The 16,150-nt window shown below is 40.0% G+C and overlaps 1 long non-coding RNA gene across 13 annotated transcripts; it reads right to left on the bottom strand.

Moving 5' to 3' along the window:
* Positions 1-6,869: 6,869 nt before the first annotated feature.
* LOC125553150 lies at positions 6,870-12,992 on the bottom strand. Of its 13 annotated transcripts, none has more exons than XR_007303961.1 (7): positions 12,460-12,990; positions 12,129-12,195; positions 11,141-11,568; positions 10,872-10,955; positions 8,107-10,356; positions 7,257-7,592; positions 6,870-7,137 (listed from the first exon to the last, which is right to left on the bottom strand). It is a non-coding gene; the product is annotated as an uncharacterized LOC125553150 (long non-coding RNA). The 13 variants fall into 13 exon arrangements; XR_007303940.1 differs by having other exon boundaries at positions 8,107-9,749; positions 10,294-10,356; positions 10,872-11,568; positions 12,460-12,989; XR_007303951.1 differs by adding an exon at positions 11,974-11,996 and having other exon boundaries at positions 8,107-11,568; positions 12,460-12,992.
* Positions 12,993-16,150: the final 3,158 nt, after the last annotated feature.

The raw sequence follows: 16,150 nt of genomic DNA, 5'->3' as shown, positions 1-16,150 counted from the left end.
TCGAGTCTTTTGAAGCGGTTGAAGAGATTGCGAAGAACATCAACTTGAGAGTCACGCTGTGTTGAGACTCCTTCATTCACTTTGGACAACATGTCCCAGATAAGCTTCGCTATCTCCAAAGCACTCACTCTGCCATATTGTCCTTTGCTCAGATGGCCACATATGATATTCTTCGCTTGAGAGTCGAGTTGCTTGAATCTCTTCACATTAGCAGCATTCAGAGAAGGTGTGACTGAGGGAACACTATTTTCCACAACATACCAGAGATCGTTATCAATTGCCTCAAGATGCATTCGCATCTTATTCTTCCAGTAGGGGTAGTCTGTCCCATTGAAGGTAGGACACCTAGCAGAGAACTTGATCATACCTGCGGTCGACATAACTAAAACTCCAGGCGGTTAAACCAAAATCACACAGAACAAGGGAGTACCTTGCTCTGATACCAATTGAAAGTGCGTTATATCGACTAGAGGGGGGTGAATAGGCGATTTTTACGAAATTCTTCACTCAGGAATTTGCCAGTGAGGAAATACCTTAGCGAAGAACTACTAGCAGCTGAATAAGTACTCAAAAGTAAACATAACAGAATACAAGCATAGTCATCATGATGAAATGAAGACAGGCACAGAGTACAGGAAGCGTAAGCACAGGATAACACAGGATGAAGACAAACAGACTGAAGAAATTGAACTGAGGAAATTGAGAAAGTCTTCAGTCAAAGTCTTCAAAAATAGATATGAACAGGCACACAACACAGTTATGAGGAAATGAAAGAGTTGAGGAAATAGAACCAGTAAGCTTGGTGAAGACAATGATTTGGTAGACTAGTTCCAACTGTTGTCTCAGTTGTACGTCTGGTTGGAGCGGCTGAGTATTTCAACTCGAGGACACACAGTCCCGGACACCCAGTCCTGAACACGCAGCTCAGGACACCCAGTCCTGAACACGCAGCTCAGGACACCCAGTCCTCACCGTATTCTCCTTGAGCTAAGGTCACACAGACCTCGCCCAATCACTCGTGGTAAGTCTTCAGGCGACTTCCAAACCTTCACAAACTTGGTCACTCAGCGATCCACAATTCCTCTTGGATGCTCTAGACCATGACACCTAACCGTCTGGAAGAAGCACAGTCTTCAAAGGTAACAAGCGTCGGATCCACGCAGGATCAATCTCTTCAGTGATGCTTAATCACTTGGGGTTTGTAGGTGTTTGGGTTTTGGGTTTTTCCTCACTCGATGATTTTTGCTCAAAGTCCTCAGAGGATGGGTTGCTCTCAAATGACAAGTGTCAGTTTCTCTCGGAGCAGCCAACCAGCTATTGGTTGTAGGGGGTGGCTATTTATAGCCTAGGAGCAGCCCGACATGATAAGACATAAATGCCCTTCAATGATATGACCGTTAGATGGATAGATATTTTGGGACAGCTGGCGCATAGCACAGCAACGGTCGGAATTTTGAGTAGCAAAATCCTCAGGGCTATCATGTTCCTCACTGTGTAGGCAATCCGCATTGGTGAATTCCTAACTCCTCAGTCAGAACAAATTCCTCAGAGACCAGAAGAACTTCGTCTCTGTCACTGAAGAATATGACTGGACTGTATGAGATTTCCAATGGCTTCACTCGAAGGGATTGGTAGGTGTAGGATTTTGAGTTGAGCATCACATGGAAATTTTTCCTTAGTATTTCCTCGACCCCCTTTAATAGTATGGTGTTTCCTATGACTCAAGAAAGAGAAAATGAAACTACGAAAACAAAAGTCTTCACGCTTCATGTTCCTCGAATGAATACCAAGTCTTCAAGGTCACACCAATTTCTTCACTTTCAAAGTCTTCAGAAAGTCTTCAGAAATCCAAAGTCTTCAGTCGAAGAACTTCATTTTTAGGGGTCGACTTTCTCTGTAAATATCAAACTCCTCATAGACTTATAGACCTATGTACACTCACAAACGCATTAGTCCCTTAACCTATAAGTCTTCAATACACCAAAATCACTAAGGGGCACTAGATGCACTTACAACTAAGCTGAAAATCATGAAACCTGCCATGTTGTCAGGACATCGCACTTATATGTCGAGGAATTTTTTTCATCCATTGTAGCGCAAGTTTTATTATAAGCCTCTTACAAACCGGAGTTTCTCTCAAAGAAGCTTCGTGGTTCCGATAGGGAAACGTGTCCCCCTTGTGGGCGAAACGTAATCACTACCTCTTTTCACCTTGTATTTTCTTCTACAGGCAACATGGAATGACAGGATATCCGTGCTGAAATTTAAATTTATTCTGGATTCGTTTGGCCTTTTTATACACTAATTGAGTTTCCTAGGCATTTAATGTCCATAATTCAAATCTGAACTACAAATACATGCTCCAGTTCACCAAAATGGATTGAAAAATTATACATGTGTCCTTGGGTGCATGTTTAGGTCCCATGCCAGGAATGGGAACGAATTACAACCGTACTGGTGTCATGGCTCGTCCTGAAACATTTCGAATCCCGGTTTTTAAGTCCCCATAAATCCTAAACTCACCAGAAAGTCATCAAAGGTGGCATGGTGTCACGTCATGGCACAGATATGTCGTGGTAAAAACATTGTCCAATCTGGGCCAAGCTTTATTACAAACCTCTTACAAAAACTGGAGCTTCTCTCAAAGAACCCTCGTGGTTTTGGTAGGGAAACATGTTCCCCTTTGGGTGAAACGTAATCATTGCCTCTTTTCGCCTTGTATTTTCTTCCACAGGCAACATGGAACGATAGGATATCCGTGCTAAAATTTAAACTTATTCACGGTTCGTTTGCCTTTTTATACACTAATTGAGTTTCCTAGGCATTTAATGTCCATAATTCATGTCTAAACAACAAATGCATGCTCCAGTTCACCAAAATGGCTAGAAAAATTATACATGTGTCATTGGGTGCATGTTTAGGTCTCATGCCAGGAATGGGAACAAATTACAACTGTACCGGTGTCTTGGCTCGTCCTCAAACATTTCGAATCTTGGTTTCTAAGTCCCCATAAATCCTAAACTCACCAGAAAGTCATCGAAGGTGGCATGGTGTCACGTCATGGCACATATATGCCGTGGTAAAAACATTGCCATTTTGGGCCAAGCTTTATTACAAACCTCTTACAAACCGGAGCCTGTCGCAAGAACCCTCGTGGTTTCAATAGGGAAACGTGTCCCCTTGTGGGCCAAATGATAATCACTCCCTCTTCTAGCCTCGTATTTCCTTCTACACGCGACACAGAACAACTGGAGATTCATGCTGAACTTTGAAATTATTCAAGGTTTATTTGACCTTTTTTATTCATTAATTGAGTTTTCTAGGCATTTAATGTCCATCATTCAAATCCGAACTACAAATACATGCTCCAGTGCACCAAAATGGCTAGAAAAAAGTACATGTTTCCTTGGGGTGCATGTTTAGGTCCCAGGGAATGAATGGAACGGATTCAACCGTCTTGCCATCCTGGCTTGGCCACAAACATTGCAAATCTCGGTTTTTAAATGTCTGTAAATCCAGAACTCACCAGGAAATCATGAAACTTCGCATGGTGTCACTACATGGTACATATAATTGTCCAATTTGGGCGAAACTATATTACAAGCCTTTTACAAACCGAAGCATATCGCAACCCTCGTGGCTCCGGTAGGGTGATGTCTACTACACAACCTTCTTCTTGTAGACGTTGTTTGGCCTCCAATTGCAGAGGTTTGTAGGACAGTAGCAAATTTCCCTCAAGTGGATGACCTAAGATTTATCAATCCATGGAAGGCATAGGATGAAGACGGTCTCTCTCAAACAACCCTGCAACCAAATAACAAAGAGTCTCTTGTGTCCCCAACACACCCAATAGAATGGTAAATTGTATAGGTGCACTAGTTCAACGAAGAGACGGTGATACAAGTGCAACAAGGATGGTAGATATGTGTTTTTGTAATCTGAAAATATAAAAACAGCAAGGTAACTAATGATAAAAATGAGCGAAAACGGTATTGCAATGCGTTGAAACAAGGCCTAGGGTTCATACTTTCACTAGTGCAAGTTCTCTCAACAATAATAACATAATTGGATCATATAACTATCCCTCAACATGCAACAAAGAGTCACTCCAAAGTCACTAATATCGGAGAACAAACGAAGAGATTATTGTAGGGTACAAAACCACCTCAAAGTTATCCTTTCTGATCAATCTATTGAAGAGTCGGTAGTAAAATAACATGAAGCTATTATTTCCGTTCAATCTATCCTAGAGTTTGTACTAGAATAACACCTTAAGATACAAATCAACCAAAACCCTAATGTCACCTGAATACTCCAATGTCACCTCAAGTATCCGTGGGTATGTTTATACGATATGCATCACACAGTCTCAGATTCATCTATTCAACCAACACAAAGAACTTCAAAGAGTGCCCCAAAGTTTCTACCGGAGAGTCAAGACGAAAACGTGTGCCAACCCCTATGCATAAGTTCGCGAGGTCATGGAACCCGCAAGTTGATCACCAAAACGTACATCAAGTAGATCATGTGAATATCCCATTGTCACCACAGATAAGCACATGCAAGACATACATCAAGTGTTCTCAAATCCTTAAAGAATCAATCCGATAAGATAACTTCAAAGGGAAAACTCAATCCATCACAAGAGAGTAGAGGGGGAGAAACATCATAAGATCCAAGTATAATAGCAAAGCTTGCGGTACATCAAGATCGTGCCGAATCAAGAACACGAGAGAGAGAGAGAGATCAAACACATAGCTAATGGTACATACCCTCAGCCCCGAGGGTGGACTACTCCCTCCTCGTCATGGAAAGCGTCGGGATGATGAATATGGTCACCGGAGAGGGATCCCCCCTCCGGCAGGGTGCCAGAACGGGTCTAGATTGGTTTTTGGTGGCTACAGAGGCTTGCGGCGGCGGAACTCCCGATCTAGGTTATGTTCTAGAAGTTTGGGTATATATAAGAGGTGTTGGAGTCTGGAACAAGTCAGGGGGGTCCCCGAGGCGGCCACGAGATAGGGGGCGCGCCCCCACCCTCATGGGTGCCTCGGGACTCTTCTGGCCCATCTCCGATACTCCGTGGGCTTCTTTTGGTCCAAAAATAATCTCCGTGAAATTTCAGGTCAATTGGACTCCGTTTGATTTTCCTTTTCTACGGTACTTAAAAACAAGAAGAAAAAAGCAGAAACTAGCACTGCGCTCTAGGTTAATAGGTTAGTCCCCAAAATCTTATAAAATAGCATATAAATGCATATAAACATCCTAGATGGATAATATAATAGCATGGAACAATCAAAAATTATAGATACGTTGGAGACGTATCAAGCATCCCCAACCTTAATTCTTGCTCGTCCTCGAGTAGGTAAATGATAAAAACAGAATTTTTGATGTGGAACGCTACCTAACATATTTATCAATGTAATTTTCTTTACTTTGGTATGAATGTTCAGATCCGAAAGATTCAAGAAAAAAATTTAATATTTACATGAAAATAATAATACTTCAAGCATACTAACAAAGCAATCATGTCTTCTCAAAATAACATGGCCAAAGAAAGCTGTCCCTACAAAATCATATAGTCTGGCTATACTCTATCTTCATCACACAAAATACTTAAATCTACGCAACCCCGATGACAAGCCAAGCAATTGTTTCACACTTTTGATGTTCTCAAACGTTTTGGTCTACTTGTCGCGGACGTGATGCCTATATACATGATCATGCCTAGATATTCTCATAATTATGCACTTTTCTATCAATTGCTCGACAGTAATTTATTCACCCACCGTAATACTTATGCTCTCTTGAAAGAAGCCACTAGTGAAATCTATGGCCCCCGGGTCTATCTTTTATCATACTAGTTGACCCGTTGCGCCAAATGGCGCAGAAACCTACTGAAGACATGTTGTCGATGAAAATAATTTCATGCTGCAAGAACCTTCAACTAAAGCATGCTATTTTTTAAACATGTTTATTACGTTGTTAAATAATAGTCTGGGAAAAGGGAAAGTTTGCATAATATGAATATGCTCAGTTTGAAAATATGGGCACTATGATGAGAGAGTAAAGTTGGCATGGTTGTATTTTTTAGCAAGTTCGGAAACATGGTTATCATGATGAGAAACCTAGCCATGCATAGTTTTCCTGCAAAAATGAGGAAAAATATAAGAAACCTAAGAAAAAAACATGTCTTTGTTGTGCATATACGAAGATATAAGGATCAGAAGGTTTTAGGATTGCCCATGTTATTTAACCCAACCCGCGATGCCTGTGGCCCGTGAGGAGCTGAATAAGAAGCGGCAGGGGGCGGAGCGAGCGAAGACTGTCTATCCCCCTCCTTTCTTTCTCGGTTCGTCGGCTGGGTAACAAATGGCACAGAGACCCACTGAATCCATGTTCGGCATGAAAAGAAACTCCATGTTTTAGTTGTTTTATTAGTAGGCAAATATATATGATAACAAATTTAACCCCCTTTAATAAAAAATAGACTTGTCATCTACAATGAGATATGCCTACACATTTTAATTTGGTAGTAGTCCCATTTCAAGACCATGTCATGTTGAAAAAATGTGTATTTTTCAGTAATCTCCCGTTGCGCCAAATTGCAAACAGACCCACACCATACGTGCTTTGAAAATATTCCAATTATTAGTATTGAGCAAGCACATATGGTTATTATTGTAACCACTATTCCAATTATTAGTATTGAGCAAGCACATATGGTTATTATTGTAACCACTATATAAACAAAATGAACGGGGGCTTGCATAAGGGTAACCAAAGTTCAAAAGAAAAAAAGTGTTGTATGTGTTGTTTTTCCGATGATTTGGGTCTTGGAACACCTGAATAGGCAAACACAGTATTGCAAGTAAGAAAATGTGAAACATTGCTAATAACTTGCCTCATATACATGATAGTTTTAGGTCATACAAGCAGTGGGGAAAAGAAAAGCAGTCTATATGTGATGAAGCAAGCCTAAGTCAAATAGGTAATGCCCATACAACCAAATTCATTAAAATGGATGGATTTCAGTCCTAAAACTGGAAAGTAAATATGCATAACAAAAGTGAATCGTAGAACATGGTTTATACATAGCAAGATAGTCTTCCTGTGAGTACAGCTTCCACCACACATCGCCTGTAAACAAAAGAAAAGATAACCATGAGTTATTTCTACTTATAATAGAGCAGCATCACAACAGTTCTAGTTATCCACATTGTTACATTGCATATATATAAGAGAAGTCATGCATGTACCTAGCTACAACGAATTAGCCCATAGCATTTTTCAGACTCATTTCGTGTCCTTGATTTCTCAATGCTGCTGTAATTGTAGTATCTTATCTCTGTTTTCACCGCAGATTTCATGAATCATTTTGCTTCCATAGCAGCAGGGTCTTCTGACATGGTCTCATGTAATAGCCATACGGCTATTTTATCTCCAAAAGATAATGTTGATGTATGGAAATTATATTCATCCACATCATGCCACTGTCACATTTTGCTTCGATACTCAGCCACCGGTAGGCCCGAAATGTGTAGAATAATATCCAACATCATCCTGTGAGGTATTTTCACCATCGGTGGAGCACCCTGTAGGTTTTAATGGCATGCCATAAATTTGCAGAATTTACAGGGAAGCCTAAGACATTTTAGAATTTACAGGGAAGCCTAATGGCATGTAAATTTAATTGGATTGTTGGCAGAACAATTTCTCTAAGGTACATCTTTAAAAATACATTACAGTAACCTGGCCTAAAACTTAGATTCTGTGTGACGTTGCTTTGTTCATTAGTGAACTTTTGGGATGCTTGCCTGAATAAATTGGGATTGCATAGGACCATATGTAGGCATTTCTTGAGAGCTAAAATTGATCCATAATTCCATGTCTAAGGATGCAACAATTCAGCTTAGACATCCAATCGTAGTTAGGTTAAGGTTCAGTCTATTTCATATAGCTAGCAAAAGCAAGTGGAAGGCCTCCACCCTAGGGAACTACTTGTTTGCATGTGCTCTGACTAAACTGAACAAGATACTTGTATCTCTGAAATGTACTACTCTCTTATTTTCTGCATAACAATTTTGTGACATCCATACACAAACATACCTGTAGGCCAATAACCAAGGTCGCCATAATCCGCTGACAGATGCAAATTGCATTGACACAAACAGGAGCCCACGCAAGTGCCAAAAGTAGCACGTGTGTATGGCAAAGCTTCAAGAACATCCAGTATTCCCGCTGAGAGCAGGAGCAGATCCATGTCCGAGCCTCCGTCGGTGTAATCTGGTATCCCATTCTCATCCTTGTCAGACCTTTGTCTTCCCAAAATCAAATTTGTCCTGAACCAAAACAGAAAGAATTCGATTCATTTACTTTTAGCAACATGTAACAGAAAGCCTACTGAATCTTCCTTTAGTGGAATCTGGACTTTCATCTACCCAGAAAGGAACAATTTTGCACAATCAAGAACACAGACGTCAAGGACTAATATAAATGAAGTGAGACCTTCGTTCCAAAAATAAGTGAAATTAACATGTCATACATATCTGCTCCTTAGTATAAGTAACTACTCCTACTTAATGCCCAACACTACAGTCTTAGAAAAATGAAGGGAAAAGGGATAAGTTTAGAACTGAAGTACGCTTGCAGCCCAACAGTACAGTATGTCTGAAGCCAACAATTCAATGACCCTGCATAAGAAATAATTATTGAATATTTTTTTGACCTGATGCAGGGTCATGGGGTTGTTGGTGGCTGCAAGACGGCGCAAGGTAGTTGCTCGTTGTATAAAATACACGTCAAGAAAAGTCAACCCACTCATACTTCTACAATGGCAGGGGCAAATCAAAAATGGATAGAAGAATTAGTACAATCCTAAAATCTGAAATGCAAATTGCTTCTTCAAACAACTGGGCTTATTAACCCAATTATAAACATTCACACTTGCTCAGAGATTAGATAAATCACACATGTAAGCAATATAAAGAGGCTCAGACATTAAATAAAACAGGAATGTAAGAAATATGAAGTGCAGGTTTCTGTACACCTCACACTTCTCGTTTGTAGTGCACAAGTCATCGGATGGTTCAAAGGGGGATATAATACAAAAGCAAGACAGGAATATAAGGTGCAGGTTTCTGTACACCTCACACTTATCATTTGTAGTGAACAAGTCATTGGATGGTTCAAAGGAGGATGAAATACAAAAGCAAGACAGGTTTAGGTAACACATTCAAGTGTGATTATTAATGTATCATCACACAGTACAAAATATAATTGTTGACTCGATAGCCGGACCTACCTGGCATATCAAGAACAGCCTCAAATTCTGAAGAAATGAGGCATCATCAGGGGGGTATTGAAAATATATACTTGAGCATGTGTATTTTGTTATCTTATTCGGGTAACATAGAGCCAAATGGCGCAAGGTTGGCATATCATCATTTGATGAAAGTGCAGCACTGCCGCTGTTTCCACACTAAGAATACTCATAACCTATCCCAACCTGAGTGGATATATAAATTCAGAGGGAAAAATCGCAAACTATATTGTACCGATACAGCTAGACATCAAGATTCTCAGGACACAATGTCTAAACTAAATTACCCAACAAACAGTTTGAATCATGAATAGAATATAGTTAACATAACCCCCCATGCAAACGGTCATCACGTATCAGCTAGTGAGAAAGGAGGGAACAAATCTTGATTAACAGAACAATGGAGCACCATCTTTAGAGATTGTACAAACTGTAAAACAAAACAAAAAAAGAAATCAGTCAGAGTAAAAAAACATGACTGGATATATATACAGTTGGATATCAAGATTCTCTGGAGAAATGCTTAAACTAAAATGCTAATAAAAAACGAATCATGGGCCATTCAAAAACAACTTCATATAGATATATACCCAACAAAGAGTTTGAATCATGAATATGCAACGCACATCGCTGACATGACCCACCATGCAAACGATCATCATAAATATATTTGGAACCCACAACTCAACATAAAGATGACAAAGACAAACATGTATACAAATAGCATCTGAAAACATATCAGGGAAGATAATTTTCTGGCAGAACGAAGCATGCGTATGCAACTATCTAAATATATGTGCTAAACAGCCACTAGAAACATTGCTATAGAACAGACCGGATAAAGCAATTTCCACACAGACCAATGCATGCATGTTTGCACAACCAATCAAACACATGTATAGAATAGATAGTGACAAACAATTAGTCTAGAGAGACTAACTATGCTGGAGCAAGTTGATCATGAAACTCCATACCAAGACATCTCCAGATTTTTCCAGAAATGAGAGTTCAGTAAGCTACTACCTTCATCCTCCTAACTGATTTGAGAGCAGCATTTATTAGTTTTTAGAAACATGAAAAAAATATTAGGCACATTTGAATAAACATTCAAGAGAAGGGAACTGCAAAACGAAATTCAGTAAACAGAAACGCCGCTATAGCTCATGACTAAATTGACTCTCTTTCAGCAAAAAGTAGGAAAGTGTAACCACCTTAGTAAAAAAATAGAATGAGCATGCTACCATGCCCTTGCGCAGGTTCAAGCTACATTCGAAGAAGGGACGTCTATTGAACAAAAACTGGGTCGATAGTATTTTGCAATAGCTAACTATGCAACTTTTCTCCACAAATATGACATAATTTAAATGGCAGGATCATGTTTGTTTTCCCCTTATTTTCGGTTGGATTGTAATAACTCAGCAGCAAAGAGTACACCACCGTGGTTTAGTCTACCAATCTGATTCAATTCAAGAATGGGTAGCCTATTCTCTTGTATATGTCAGCAAGCTCTTTTTTGTACTCAAGTCAAAACTAAGCATAAATACCTACTCACCTACATAAGTTGCTGTTGCACATGCCCATGTATTTGGTGCAAGTTGAGGCCTCCTTTAAGTAACATTATGACCACTCTCCATACCTACAAACACCATCAAAGTATGCAGTCAAAGCGAGGTGGAACCGTGTAAGGATTAAAGAAAGGTAAAGTGTCCGATTCATAAGCAAAGAGAGCAAGAGACCGAACTTTCAGAACATTTAGGTTTATTAGTAAGGAAATAGTGGTAACATTTTCTTAGTAATTAAGCTCAATGGAAATAAAGGTACTTTTCATGTATGACGCCCAAAAAAAGTTTAAACATCTTTTCCTTTTGCTGTACCATGACCATACCACAATGTGAGCTGCAGACAGGGAAAAGTTCAGATCCAAAATCATATCTAATAGATATGTTTGTACATTAAGGAAAAGAAAAACATTACTGGTAGCATTCTGCAAAAACACATTAAGAAATGGAGCTTTTGGACCTGTGAATTACACTGGTATTCTCAAAATACCACATCTACAATCTCACTGGTGAGAACCAGTGCAGGATTAAGAAATTATCTAAGTCTATAAGCTTATTATGAATGATGCCAGACTTATTTTTTTATTGCAAGAATCAATGCTGGCAGGCTGTTTTGTAGAGTTACTCAGCGGAAGATGCCGCAACCAATAGAAATTGGCAGTAGATTTCATCTATGCCTGCTGCTCCATCCTGCAGTAATTATTTAGAACAACAAATAAGATGATTGTCAGATTAGAGAAGGCACACTTCTTGCATAAAAAAGAGAAGGCCACACTAAAGAAGCACGTTCCTAGTATGTATCTATAAACATAGAGATGCTACTGATAAATATAACTGAACTATTTCCCACAGCAAAAGGAAAGCATGCATGTGGCTAGAAAGAATAAGCATGTAGCTAGAAAGAAAGGAAGCACACATCAAGCAGCAGAACATAGTTACAGCAAAGCAGGAGATCAAGATGCAGCAACAAAGGAGATCCTAGAACCATCTAAAATAAACGGAGATGAAGTAGTCAAACCACACGCATGACGTGGATCGGTGCACAGAGGTAAAAGAATAGTCATCCACATACAAGCAAAAGAGCAGTCCATTTACCCGACCTGGAAAGGAGAAGTAGGCTAGAAAAGGAGGAAAGACGGACGATAAGGCAAGAATGAACAACAGGCAAAATGAACTGAACGCAAAAAAAGGTTAACAAATATGCATTTCATCAAACATCTTGCAGAAAAGAAAATGGAGCGTGGTGTCACCTCAATTAATCGCCGAAGGCAGAACGGCGCGACAGTGGACGCAGGAGAGGATGTCAAGATAATCAACCTGCGCACGACGCGGACAGAAGGAAGAACACGAAATCAGCAGGGCATAGCAAAAATAAGGGTACACGACAAGATCAGGAAAGGAGAACGAATCTCAACCAGCAGTCCCGTCCAGAGTATGGACGGCATTGCAGCCGACAAGAGCACACCACTGGTGAAGGAGAGGCAATCCAATCGAAGAGAGAGAGAGAGAGAGAGAGAGAGAGAGAGAGAGAGCGCAACACAACGAGGAGGAGAAAGAGAGCAAAGCAAGAGCGGGGCCGACCTCTACTCGTTAGCAAGTCATGCCGGCCTCCTGACCCTCCCCTGCCAGCCAGCCCCCGATGCGAAGAATCCGTCGGCCCTACTATCCGGCGGCGACGTCCTGCACTGATTTAGAACCATCGCACGCAGCAGCGCGGATCCGAAAGGTGCCAAAGCAGATGACGAGCCAGCGTGCGAGGCCACGATCCGCTCCTTCCGCCTGTTGGCCTTGCTCGCGCTGATCCTTAGGAAATGCCATTGCGAGGTGGGGGGGCTGGGAGGCCGGCAGCCGGAGAGAAATCGGTGGAGTAAACGGAGCAGCAAGGAGGCGGGGCGCAGGCCGACGCCTCGCCGGTGTAGGCCGACGCTGGCCGGTCACCTTCTCCCGTCCGCTGCCGGACCTCCCTCTCCTCTCCTCTCCCCTTTCTCTCCCTCTCATCTTCCTATCTCTCTTCTAGGGTTCGTGCGGGATGAGGGGACCGGAGTGTGCACGGCGTGCGGGACGAGGGGATTGGGTTGCGTTGGGTGCGGGCGCGGCGCGCGGATGGGACAAATTCTCTGTCACCCGGGCGCCGCTTACCCAGCTAATACAGACACGAGACGAGCCCATCAATCATTGGGCAGAAAAATGAACCGTGGGGTGAAGATAATTTAATCGCAAGTCCAACGGCTCAGGCGCGTCAGAAAGTCAGATCGAACGATCGACGAAGCTCCAATCGGGGGAGCCTTGTGGAGGTGAGTTGGCTAGCTTCATTATAGTTTTAAATAAGTTTCCAATCTATTTTACTTTGTAATCTTTACTTTTAATCTATATCATAAAAATACCAAAAATATTATTTTATTATCTCTATCAGATCTCATTCTCGTAAGTGACCGTGAAGAGATTGGCAACCCCTTTATCGCGTTTGTTGCGAGGTTCTTATTTGTTTGTGTAGATATGAGGGACTTGCGTGTAGTCTCCTACTGGATTAATACCTTGGTTCTCAAAAACTGAGGAAAATACTTGCGCTACTTTGCTGCATCACCCTTTCCTCTTTAAGGGAAAACCAAAGCAGTGCTCAAGAGGTAGCAAGAAGGATTTCTGGCGCCGTTGCCGGGAAGGCTTACACCAAGTCAAGTCAAGATTCGATCTCCCGCCAACGTGCGATTTCTGGCGCCGTTGCTGGGGAGATCTACACACAAGTCAAGACATACCAAGTACCCATCACAAACTCTTATCCCTTACATTACATTATTTGTCATTTGTCTCTCGTTTTCCTCTCCCCCACTTTACCTTTGCCGTTTTATTCGCCCTCTTTTTCTGTTCGGCTCTTTTTTTGCTCGCTTCTTGTCTGCTTGTGTGTTGGATTGTTTGTCACGATGGCTCAAGATAATACTAAATTGTGTGATTTTTACAATACCAACAATAATGATTTTATTAGCACTCCGATTGCTCCTCTTACCGATGGTGAATCTTGTGAGATTAATACTACTTTGCTGAATCTTATCATGAAAGATCCGTTTTCCGGCCTTCCTAGTGAAGATGCCGCTACCCATCTAAATAGCTTTGTTGATTTGTGTGATATGCAAAAGAAGAAAGATGTGGATAATGATATTGTTAAATTTAAGCTATTTCCGTTTTCGCTTAGAGATCGTGCTAAAACTTGGTTTTCGTCTTTGCCTAAAAATAGTATTGATTCTTGGAACAAGTGCAAAGATGCTTTTATATCTAAGTATTTTCCTCCCGCTAAGAACATATCCCTTAGAAACGATATTACGAATTTTAAGCAACTTGATCATGAGCATGTTGCACAAGCATGGGAGAGGATGAAATTAATGATTCGCAATTGCCCTACTCATGGTTTGAATTTGTGGATGATCATACAAATTTTTTATGCTGGATTGAATTTTGCTTCTAGAAATTTTTTAGATTCGGCCGCGGGAGGCACTTTTATGGAAATCACTTTAGGAGAAGCTACCAAACTCCTAGATAATATTATGGTTAATTATTCTCAATGGCACACCGAAAGATCTACTAGTAAAAAGGTTCATGCTATAGAAGAAATTAATGTTTTGAGTGGAAAGATTGATGAAATTATGAAATTGTTTGCTAATAAGAGTGTTTCTTCTGATCCTAATGATATGCCTTTGTCTACTTTGATTGAGAATAATAATGAATCTATGGATGTGCATTCTGTTGGTAGGAACAATTTTGGCAACAACACTTATAGAGGAAACTTTAATCCTAGGCCGTTTCCTAGTAATTCCTCTAATAATTATGGTAATTCCTACAACAATTCTTATGGAAATTTTAATAAGATGCCCTCTGATTTTGAGACTATTATTAAAGAATTTATTAGTTCGCAAAAGAGTTTCAATGCTTTGATTGAAGAAAAATTGTCTAAGATTGATGAGTTGGCTAGGAACGTGGATAGAATTTCTCTTGATGTTGATTCTTTGAAACTTAGATCTATTCCACCTAAGCATGATATCAATGAGTCTCTTAAAGAAATGAGAATTTCCATTGATGAGTGCAAAGAAAGAACCGCTAGGATGCGTGTTAAAAAATCACTTTATAAAAGTGTGTTCTTCTAGTTTTGATGATAATAAGGATGAAGATCTAAAAGTGATTGATGTGTCTCCTATTAAATCTTTGTTTTTCAATATGAATCTTGATAATGATGGGACTGGAGATGAGTCAACTTTAGTTAGAAGGGGTCCCAATGATTCGGAGTTTTTAGATCTTGATGCAAAAATTGGTAAAAGTGGGATTGGAGAGGTCAAAACTTTACATAGCAATGAACCCACTATTTTGGATCACAAGGAATTTAATTATGATAATTGCTCTTTGATAGATTGTATTTCCCTGTTGCAATCCGCACAATCCGTGCTAAATTCTCCGCATGCTTATAGTCAAAATAAAGCTTCTACCAAACGTATCGTTGATGCTTTAATGTAATCTTATGAAGAAAAGCTTGAATTAGAAGTTTCTACCCCTAGAAAACTTCATGATGAGTGGGAACCTACTATTAAAATTAAAATTAAAGATAATGAATGCTATGCTTTATGTGATTTGGGTGCTAGCGTTTCCATGATTTCAAAAACTTTGTGTGATGTGTTAGGTTTCCGTGAATTTGATGATTGTTCTTTAAATTTGCACCTCGCGGATTTCACTATTAAGAAATTTATGGAAAGGATTAATGATGTTCTTATTGTTGCAAATAGGAATTATGTGCCCATAGATTTCATTGTTCTTCATATTGATTGCAATCCTACATGTCCCATTATTCTTGGTAGACCTTTCCTTAAAACTATTGGTGCAATTATTGATATGAAAGAAGGGAATATTAAATTCCAATTTCCGTTAAGGAAAGTCATGGAACAATTTCCTAGAAAGAAAATTAAATTACCTTATGAATCTATTATGAGATCCACTTATGGATTGCATACCAAAGATGATAATACTTAGATCTATTCTTGCTTTTATGCCTAGCTAGGGGCGTTAAATGATAGCGCTTGTTGCGCGACGACCCAATTTTATTTTTGTTTCTTGCTTTTTGATTCTGTTTATTCAGAAATAATTCATCTATACTCTGTTTAGATGTGGTTTTATGCTTTTAATTAGTGTTTGTGCCAAGTAGAACATTTGGGAAGACTTGGGGGAAGTTTTTGTGATCTTGCTGTAAAAAACAGAAACTTTAACGCTCATGAGATTTGCTGCCATTTTTTACTGG

The sequence above is a fragment of the Triticum urartu genome, chromosome 1, assembly GCF_003073215.2.
Source record: "Triticum urartu cultivar G1812 chromosome 1, Tu2.1, whole genome shotgun sequence".
NCBI classification, from domain to species: Eukaryota; Viridiplantae; Streptophyta; class Magnoliopsida; order Poales; family Poaceae; genus Triticum; species Triticum urartu.
Note: the sequence above shows the minus strand (reverse complement) of the source record. Positions and strands in the feature narration are given on the sequence as shown.